At 38.5% G+C, this 10,468-nt stretch overlaps 1 non-coding gene across 1 annotated transcript; it reads right to left on the reverse strand.

Moving 5' to 3' along the window:
* Window positions 1-238: 238 nt before the first annotated feature.
* LOC141688234 (small nucleolar RNA R71) lies at window positions 239-345 on the reverse strand. The gene has a single exon (XR_012561691.1). It is a non-coding gene; the product is annotated as a small nucleolar RNA R71 (small nucleolar RNA).
* Window positions 346-10,468: the final 10,123 nt, after the last annotated feature.

A 10,468-nucleotide genomic window follows, 5' to 3' on the forward strand; every position in this document is an offset into this window, starting at 1 on the left:
TTTCGGAGGGGCTGCGACTGAAGATCCCAACATGCATATCAGGAGTTTTGTCGAGATCTGTAGTACTTTCAAATATAATGGCGTCACTGATGAGGCTATCAAGCTGAGACTTTTCCCATTCTCTCTGAAAGACAAAGCTAAGGACTGGTTACATTCATTACCGGCTGGCTCCATCACTACTTGGGAAGATCTTGCGCAAAAGTTTCTGGTGAAGTTCTATCCAATGGCCAAAACTGCAGCTATGAGGAGTGCTCTTACTCAGTTTGCACAACAACCAGGAGAATCTATGTGCGAAGCTTGGGGGCACTACAAGGAGATGTTGAGAAAGTGTCCACATCATGGTATGCCTGACTGGATGGTGATAACTGGTTTCTACAATGGTTTGGGGGTCCAATCTCGACCCATGCTCGATGTAGCTTCTGGAGGTGCCTTGTGGGCCAAAAGCTATACTGAGGCCTATAATCTCATTGAAACTATGGCTGCAAACGAGTATCAAAACCCAACTCAAAGGATGATGCCTGGGAAAGTAGTAGGTATTCTGGAAGTCGATGCAGCTACAGCTATTGCAGCGCAGCTCTAGGCACTGTCTATGAAGGTTGATTCTTTATCCAACTATGGCGTAAATCAAATAACTAGTGTCTGTGAGCTTTGTGCAGGCTCTCATGCTACGGATCAGTGTTCTCTTGTTAATGAATCTGTTCAGTATGTGAACAATTTTCAGAGACCGCAACAGCCTGTGCCCGCTATTTATCATCCTAATAACAGAAATCATCCCAATTTCAGCTGGAGCAATAATCAGAATGCTGTTCAGCAACCATATCAGCAAGCTACAAATAAACATTTTAATCCACCTGGATTCCAGCAACCTCAACAATTTTCTTAAAGGCAAACATATTCTCAACAAGGAGGTCATGCTCCACCTTCTAGTGCTGATTTCGAGGAGTTAAAGCTGTTGTGCAAAAGTCAGGCTATTTTTATCAAGACCTTGGAAAATCAAATTGGACAAATAGCCAATGCCTTGCTCAATGGTCAACCTGCCACACTTCCCAGCGATACTGAAGTGCCAGGCAGGAAGGAAGCTAAAGAGCAAGTCAAAACTATCACCTTAAGGTCTGGAAAAGTTGCTGATGCTGAAAAAGCAAAAGATGTTGAAGTTGAAGTTGTAGATGAAGAAGGAAAGCAAAAGGAGAAAGAGGGGGAACCAAGGAAGACTATTGTTGAACACACTCTGCTTGAGGGTAATACAGGGGAGAAACAGCTCTATCCTCCACCACCTTTTCCTAAGCGATTACAAAAACAAAAGCTGGACAAGCAATTTGGTAAGTTTCTGGAGGTGTTCAAGAAACTTTACATTAACATACCTTTCGTTGAGGCTCTTGAGCAAATGCCTAGTTATGCGAAATTCATGAAAGGTATTCTTTCGAGGAAGGTGAAACTGAATGATCTTGATACCGTTGCTCTAACGGAAGAGTGCAGTGTCGTTCTTCAACAAAAGTTACCTCCAAAGCTTAAGGATCCAGGTAGCTTCACCATTCCTTGCACCATTGGCAAGTTGTCATTTGACAAGTGCCTTTGCGATTTGGGAGCAAGCATCAATCTGATGCCGTTGTCTATCTTCAAAAACCTGAATTTGCCTGATCCGAAGCCCACCTACATGTCTCTACAATTGGCTGATCATTCGATTACATACCCACGAGGCATTGTGGAGAACGTGCTAGTAAAGATAGACAAGCTCATCTTTCCTGCAGATTTTGTCATTTTGGATTTCGAGGAAGATAAGAAGATTCCCATAATCTTGGGAAGACCTTTCTTGGCCACAGGCCGTACCTTGATAGATGTGCAAAACGGTGAACTCACTATGAGGGTGCAAGATCAAGATGTGACATTCAATGTATTCAATGCGATGAAATTCCCTACAGAAGACGAGGAGTGCTTCAAGGTGGATTCGGTCGATTCTGCAGTTATTTCAGAACTTGATCATGTGCTAAGGTCTGACGCCTTAGAAAAAGCCTTATTGGGGGATTTTGACAGTAAAGATGGTGAAGGCAATGAGCAGTTACAATATCTGAATGCTTCTCCTTGGAAACGGAAGTTAGACATGCCATTTGAATATCTTGGTAATACTGATCTCAAGAATGCTGAGGGAAAGCTCAAACCATCTATTGAGGAAGCACCTACTTTGGAGCTTAAAACATTGCCTAAACACTTGAGGTATGCTTTTTTAGGTGAAGCATCTACTTTTCCTGTTATTATTGCATTGACCTTTCAGGTAGTGATGAGGATAAGCTCTTGAGGATTCTGAGAGAATTCAAATCGGCCATCGGATGGACTATAGCAGATATAAAAGGGTTCAGCCCTTCGTACTGCATGCATAAAATTTTGCTAGAGGAAGGTAGCAAGCCGACTGTTGAGCAATAGAGAAGGCTTAATCCTATCATTAAAGAAGTGGTGAAGAAAGAAATTCTAAAATGGCTGGACGCAGGTATCATATATCCTATTTCCGACAGTTCTTGGGTGAGCCCCATGCAATGTGTACCTAAGAAAGGAGATATTACTGTGGTAGAAAATGAGAAGAATGAGCTCATCCCTACTCGAACAGTCACATGATGGAGGGTATGTATGGACTACAGGAAGTTGAATAAAGCCACGAGGAAGGATCACTTCCCTCTTTCATTTATTGATCAGATGCTTGACAGGTTGGCTGGTCATGAGTATTATTATCTTCTGGATGGCTATTCGGGCTACAATCAGATTTGCATTACACTAGAAGATCAAGAGAAAACCACCTTCACTTGTCCATTTGACACGTTTTCTTTTTACAGAGTTTCTTTTGGCTTATGTGGTGCACCTGCCACTTTTTAGAGATGCATGATGGCCATATTCTCTGATATGATTGGAAATAATGTCGAAGTATTCATGGATGACTTCTCCGTCTTTGGACATTCGTATGATGAATGCTTGAATAAGCTCCATCTGGTGCTCAAAAGGTGTGTTGAGACCAATCTGGTGCTCAATTGGGAAAAATGTCACTTTATGGTGCAACAAGGCATCATTCTTGGGCATAAGGTCTCTAGTAAAGGTCTTGAGGTGGATAAAGCCAAGGTGGGCGTTATTGAAAATCTTCCACCACCTATTTCTGTGAAAGGACTTCGTAGCTTTCTTGGTCATGCGGGTTTTTATCGGCGTTTTATCAAGGACTTCTCTAAGATTTCTAAGCCATTGTGCAATTTTCTCGAGAAAGATGTGCCTTTCAAATTTGATAATGAATGCTTGGCAGCATTCGAGACTCTCAAGAAGAGTTTAATCACCGCACCAGTTATTACTGCACCTAATTGGAGAGAACCTTTTGAGATGATGTGTGATGCAAGTGATTATGCAGTGGGAGCAGTTCTTGGGCAGCGAAAGACTAATATCTTTCATGTGGTCTACTATGCTAGTAAGACACTAAATGGAGCCCAACTGAACTACACTACTACAGAGAAGGAGCTCTTGGCTATAGTTTTTGGTTTCGAAAAATTTCGATCTTATCTACTGGGGATAAAGGTGATAGTGTTCACTGATCACGCTGCCATCCGCTATCTGGTCTCAAAAAAGGATTCGAAGCCTAGACTTATTCGTTGGGTTCTCTTACTACAGGAATTCGAGTTAGAGAACAAGGATCGAAAAGGTACTGAAAATCAAGTAGCTGACCATCTCTCTAGATTGGAGAATCCCAATTCTACTTCAAATGATAAGACATTGATCAACGAATCTTTTCTGGATGAGCAGTTGTTCGCAATTCAAGAGCAAGAGCCATGGTTCATAGACATTGTGAACTATCTTGTTAGCAATATAACGCCTCCTAATATGAATGCGGTTCAAAAGAAGAAGTTTCTGTATGAGGTGAAGTGGTATATGTGGGATGAACCATATTTGTTTAGACAAGGAGCTGACCAGATCATCAGGAGATGTATCCCATTCTGTGAAACGGAGGGGATATTACGAGACTTTCATTCCACAGTTTATGGTAGACATTATGGTGGTGAAGAGACAGCAGCTCGTATTCTTCAAGCAGGTTTTTTCTGGCCTACGTTGTTTAAGGATGCACATCAGTTCGTTTTAAGGTGTGATCATTGTCAAAGAGTTGGGAATCTTTCCAGAAAGGATGAGATGCCTTTAAATGTGCTACTTGAAGTTGAGGTCTTCGATGTTTGGGGAATCGATTTCATGGGACCATTTATCTCATCCTGCAATAATCAGTACGTCTTGCTGGCAGTTGATTATGTCTCGAAATGGGTAGAAGTTAAAGCTCTACCAACTAATGATGCAAATTTAGTGTTGAGTTTTCTGCATAAGCAGATATTCACAAGGTTTGGAATGCCACGAGTTATCATAAGTGACGAAGGGTCACATTTCTGCAATCGTAAGTTCACTTCTATGATGCAACGCTACAATGTGAATCATCGCATTGCTACTGCCTATCATCCGCAAACTAATGGCCAAGCTGAAGTGTCTAATAGAGAGATCAAGCGCATTATAGAGAAAGTCGTTTGTCCGTCAAGGAAAGATTGGTCTTTGAAGCTCGATGAAACTATTTGGGCTTATAGAACAACATACAAGACTCTACTTGGGATGTCCCATTTTCAACTTGTCTATGGTAAGGGATGTCATTTACCTGTGGAGCTTGAGCATAAGGCTTATTGGGCATTGAAGAAGTTAAATCTTGATCTAAATGGATCTAGGAAGAAGCGAATGCTTCAGTTAAATGAACTTGATGAATTTCGACTTCAAGTGTACGAAAACAACAAAATGTACAAGGAAAAGGTGTCATGACAGGAAGCTATCTCCTTAGTCATTCGTGCCGGGGCAACAAGTTCTTCTATTTAACTCTCATCTCCGACTTTTTCCTGGAAAGTTGAAATCAAGGTGGTTTGGACCATTTATCGTCAAAACTGTGTTTCCACATGGAGCGGTGGAGATATTTGAGAACGATCCGGGCCAAGCATTCAAAGTAAATGGTCAGAGATTGAAGCACTATTATGGGGATACGGCAAACCATAAAGTGGTTAGTGCCGTTTTATTGTCCACTTGATTGGATTACTCTACGTCAAGCTAATGACGTAAAAGAAGCGCTTCTTGGGAGGCAACCCAAGATATGAGACCATATGACACCTTAGAATTTAGTACTTTATCCAAAAACCAAAAAAAATCCAAAAAAAGTTGGCAGAATTTTTTTTTCCAGAAGCCTATCAGCCGCCCGCGTGCTGGTGCCAGACAGCCGCATGCGACCCTGATTTTTGAAAAATCATTTTTCAGCCTATAAAAAAAACAACAAAACAAAAAACAAAATTCACAGAAGCCATATCATCCATTAACCCACGAATTCACCCCATACTTAGCCACAATCCCCACTCCTAATCAAATTCTAACCCTAATTTTGCCCTATAAATACATACAACCTCTACACACACATCCCACACACTTTTAACTCTACAAAATCTCTCCTACACACCAAACACAACTCTCTAACTCTTATTCTCAGTTCTCATGGCCCCAAAGAGATCACGAACTGTGGGTAGCAGCAGCACCAACCCGACTGCTACTGATTCTTCGAGGAATACTGCTGCGAGGCCCCGATTATTGGATAGGGCTGCTGAAGAAGAGTACACAAAGCTTCTGACTAAGCCGATTATGAAGGAGAGGGGGTTCTTGCCATCAGGGAGGGATGGTGAGTTGCTGTCGAGTCACCTGAGGTGGTACCGATGAGTGTTGTTTGCGAGTTCTATACGAACGCCAAGGCTGACAAGAATGGGTTTTCTATTGTTCGTGGGCTTACTGTTGATTATCAGCCCGAGGCGATTCACCATGTTATTGGACAACGACAAAGGAAACCACAGGAGGAGAACTGGAATGCAAAGCCCCCTGAGGACTTTGATTTGGACTTGATTATTGCTACTCTCTATCAGTTGGACACAGTGCGGAAGTTCAAAAGGGGATCCAATGATTATCGTAGTTTCCCTGCTGTCGCGATGAACAAGTATGCTCGTGGTTGGAATGCATTTATATGTGCTAACATTCTTCCTTCTTTGCATGCATATGAGGTTACTGTGGAGAGGACGAGATTGTTATGGGGGATTTTGAATGATGAATATTATGTGGACCTTGGTGAATTCATCTACCAAGGGATTTTGAAGTTTTTGAGGGGGAAATCGCAGTACTCTATCCCGTATGCCTTTATTGTCACGAAGCTTTGCAAGGCATGTGAAGTCCAGTGGCCTTCTTATGATCAGCTGCAGATGCCGGCCGCTCTTATTGATTCATCGAATTTGAATGCGATGCAAGAGTGGACGGTGGAGAGCCCGAATCACATGGTTTGGGGTATCGCCTTCCGGGAAGAGTTCCAGCAGCTGGTGCTGCCATGGCTAGGCCCAGTCAGGCTCAGGGAGAGGCAGGCTCTTCGAGAGCTCAGGGAGGAGATGGTTCGGGATTGGCTGATGTCCAGTACAGGAGGCTTTCCAGGAGGATGGATGCGATGTATGAGTCGCAGAGTCGGTTTGCGCATGAGCTCACCTAAGCACTTGGGACTGCATTTAGAGGCCTTGGAGCTAACATCCAGTGGCCCGTTTATGGTGAGGATTCTGCTTATCCACCTCCTGACACTCCACCTTTTGAGGGTGATGATGATGATGATTCATTTGAGTAGGTATACCCCGTGTTCCTTTCTATTACCTTCACTGGGGACAATGAAGATTTTAAGTTAGTGGGTGGTAGTTAAGGAACATATTTGTGTGTGTCATGTAGTTGCATTTTCATGTTAGTTTAGTTCATATAGTTGCATATTTTTGCCATATAGTTTTTTTATTTTATTTTATAGCTTTATTTATCATGTCATATAGCTCATGCATATACCATGATCCCTTTGTGTTGCTTTACCGATTAATATGTGATATTGATGCGAGTATAGTGATAGCATTAGAGTGATGTTGAATCTTGTTAGGTTGACATGCATGCTAAAGACACTTGTAATTTCACTAAGTCTTAGAGTATGCTTAAGGACTAGATCGTTGTCATGGTTTGATGTTTTATGAGGTTAATTTATTGCTTATACTTAGAATGCATTATAGGTTCTTAATGATAAAAGACATGAAAAGATAAAATTTGGAGATAAAAATTGGAATTCATTGCTAGTTGTGGCTAGACGTTAAATGGCTAGTAACCGGATCGTATTATATACGAGTAGTCTAGGGTTGAGCAAGATGGAGCGAAACACACTTGCTCAGAAATTAAAAAAAAAGAAAAAGAAAAAAAAGAAAAAAAAAGAAAGAAAAGAAGAAAAATATGGTTAATGCACAATTGATCACGAGTGAGCTCTTTGGTATTCGAGTTATTAAGTTCTTAGGGGACTTTGTGCCTAGTGACCTAAGGCTTTTATAGTCTGGGATCCGCTAACCTAACGCTCGCTAAATGGGTACCATTGCATAAGTCTTTTGTGGACCTCACTCATTACACGGTCAAATAAGTATTTGTTTATGTGTTGAATAAAAGCATGATTCCGTAATAAACTCCAATAATCTTGAAGTGTTATAAGTCATTTTGTGTCTAGAATATATTCTTCGTATAATCTTGTGATTGCCTTGAGGATAATTGAGTTATGATAATTGATCTAGTTTGAAGCATATCTGTTAAGCATTCGCACACACCACGTTTCTAGTTGTATGTTAGCTTGCGTGATTTGATTGATCTTTAGTCGCCTAATTACATTTGATAAGATGTCGTGTGTTGGTTGGTTTAGTCATCGCGAGGGGATCGCTGTATTCATATAGTTGTATTCATGCATGTTTTATTCTGAATTTGAGTCTGTGATGCTTGAGGACAAGCATCGATTCAAGTTTGGGGGTGTGATAAGTGGCATTTTATACCACTTAGAGCGTCTCATAACGGCTTGAATTGGTGTCTTGGACCTAAGTATTTTGTGTATTTGACGCGTTTTTTAGTGTTTTTGCATTTCAGGGTATAACTTGCTTAGATAGGTGTTTTTCATCAAATAAAGCTTAAGGAAGTGCTTAGAATCAGTCTAGGGGTGATGAGCGAAGAAATCAGCAAAAATAAAAGCAGAATAAGGAATTTTCCAGAAAGGTTGCAGGCGGCCGCGCGCTAGGAGCAGGCGACCGCGTGCTAGCAGGCGGCCGCGTGGAGGATGCAGGCGACCGCCTGTGGGCGGATTTTTAGAATCTGGATTTTATTAATTCGAGTACGATTGGGCTTTTGTTGGCGCTGGTTCTCTTGGGCTATTATATAAACCTTATAGGAAGACGTTTTCTTCATCAAGAAATGAAGAGCAAGGGCAAGAAGATTGAGAAGACCGTTTTAGCACACAACAATGAAGAAGAGGAAGCATACATTTATCTTGTGATTCTTTTAATTCGTTGTAACTGTAGATGCTAGTTTACTTTATGCTTTGAACCTTAATACTCTTGTGACATGCTTCATTATTTTTTAAGTATTTTTATTAGCCTTATATTGTTGTGTTATTATCATGCTTTCATATGAATCCATGGTGACGATGAGTTCTATTATGGGGTAATCGTGATCATGGGATTCTAGCGGATTTACTATGTATTTCTTTAGTTAATTGTTTAATACCTTGGTATGTGGTGATTGTATGATATATAGTATAGGTTGTGCTTATTCATCTTATATGCGTCGCGAACATGTAAGATAGCTTGTTAATCTCTTGTGAAGCGACAGTGAATCTTGAGATTTAGAACTTGCCATGCTAGCATAGGTTCATGTATTGTATGCATGATTAGTGGGTAACTCTAACCATTTTACTTGCCCTGTGTAATCATCATGAATAACTTGCGTTTAAATCGTTATGTTGTCAAATTCTGTAGACATATAGGGTCTCAACATAATTGATGCCTATTCAACTTCTATCTTAATTGTGGATGCTTGGTAGAATGGTATTCGTACAACGAAAGTTGGCGTTTATCAGTTTCGTAGTTAATAATAGTTAACCAATCTTAATTGTTATTGTCTTGGCATTGAAGAATAATCATACATTGGTGAGTAATTGTTAATTAAATATAATTAATCAGAGTCTCTGTGGGAACGAACTAGAAATCATTCTATATTACTTGCGAACGCGTATACTTGCGTGATTTATTTAGCGCATGTTTTGTGCCTAACATTGTGGAATATGATGAAACAACAAATGCAGACTGTACTGCTAAAACAATTGTAGAGAATGATTACATGTCTATTCTACACTGCATTCCTTAATTAATTTTAGAAAACTTAGTTCAATTATTATATGGTGATTAAAAATGTAATCATCTTTTCAAACATAGTATGACTATAACAATTTTATGCTTAGTTTTAAAACTCACCTATTTTATAAAAAAATATTAAATCAAGAGAAAAGTGACAACTACATCTCACCTATTTTTATAATAGTAAGCCGTTAAGTAATATACTAAAGTAAAGTAAGAGATTATATGTGTTATCTACAGTTCATTGTTAAATTATTTTATTTAAATCAACGCAATTAGTATCTTGGTGATTACAGTGTAAATTGATATAAAATAAAAATAATTTTTTTCATATATGTTCTACACTTCACTCCTTGACTAATTTTAGGAAATTTGTGCAATTATTACCTTGATGATTAATGATGTAATAATCTTTTTTATATGACTATAATAACTTTATACATGTATTTATGCACTCAAAAGAAAATTGACAACTAATTCCCACTTACTTTTATAAAGATAACTAATTAATAAATATACAAAATTCAATCGGGAGATTAGATATGTGTTCCACACTTCATTTCTTAACTATTTTTTTTTAAAATTTAACGATTAGTATTTTCTCGATTGCTGTGTAAATTGACATAAAATAAAAGCAAAAAATTTCATGTTAATTTTACACGAAATTTCTTGACAAATTTTACCAAATTACTGCAATTAGTATCTTCGTGATTAATAATGTAATAATCGTTTTTGTATTATACTATGACTATAACAACTTTATGTTTAATTTAAGAATTCACCAATTAATCGACAACTACATTCCACCCATTTATGTAAAGATAAATAATTAAAAAAAGTCCTTTCATATCTTAGTATTAAATTTTTAGATATAAAATTAACTTTTTAATTTGTAGAATTTTTATATTTGAAAAGCCATGATATAAGACCCGTTCATATATTATAACTCAGAGCTTCTAAAGATACGTTGTCCAGGAGATTCTCGAAAAATTATGGGTTAGTAATCAACTTTTAGTTAATATTAATTCTTGCACAATTATGTTTAGTGTCACGTCTATTGGATTAGTTGTTAACCTATTTTTAAATACCAAAATATAATTTTTAAAAGCTTAAAAAACAATTTTTTAGGAATTATTTGAACTAATTATAAATAATTTATATTTATTTAACTATTTATAAATAAAATTAATTGATTAAATAAATTAATCAATTAATTA

Source organism: Apium graveolens, chromosome 9 (genome assembly GCF_009905375.1).
Source record: "Apium graveolens cultivar Ventura chromosome 9, ASM990537v1, whole genome shotgun sequence".
Lineage (NCBI taxonomy): Eukaryota > Viridiplantae > Streptophyta > Magnoliopsida > Apiales > Apiaceae > Apium > Apium graveolens.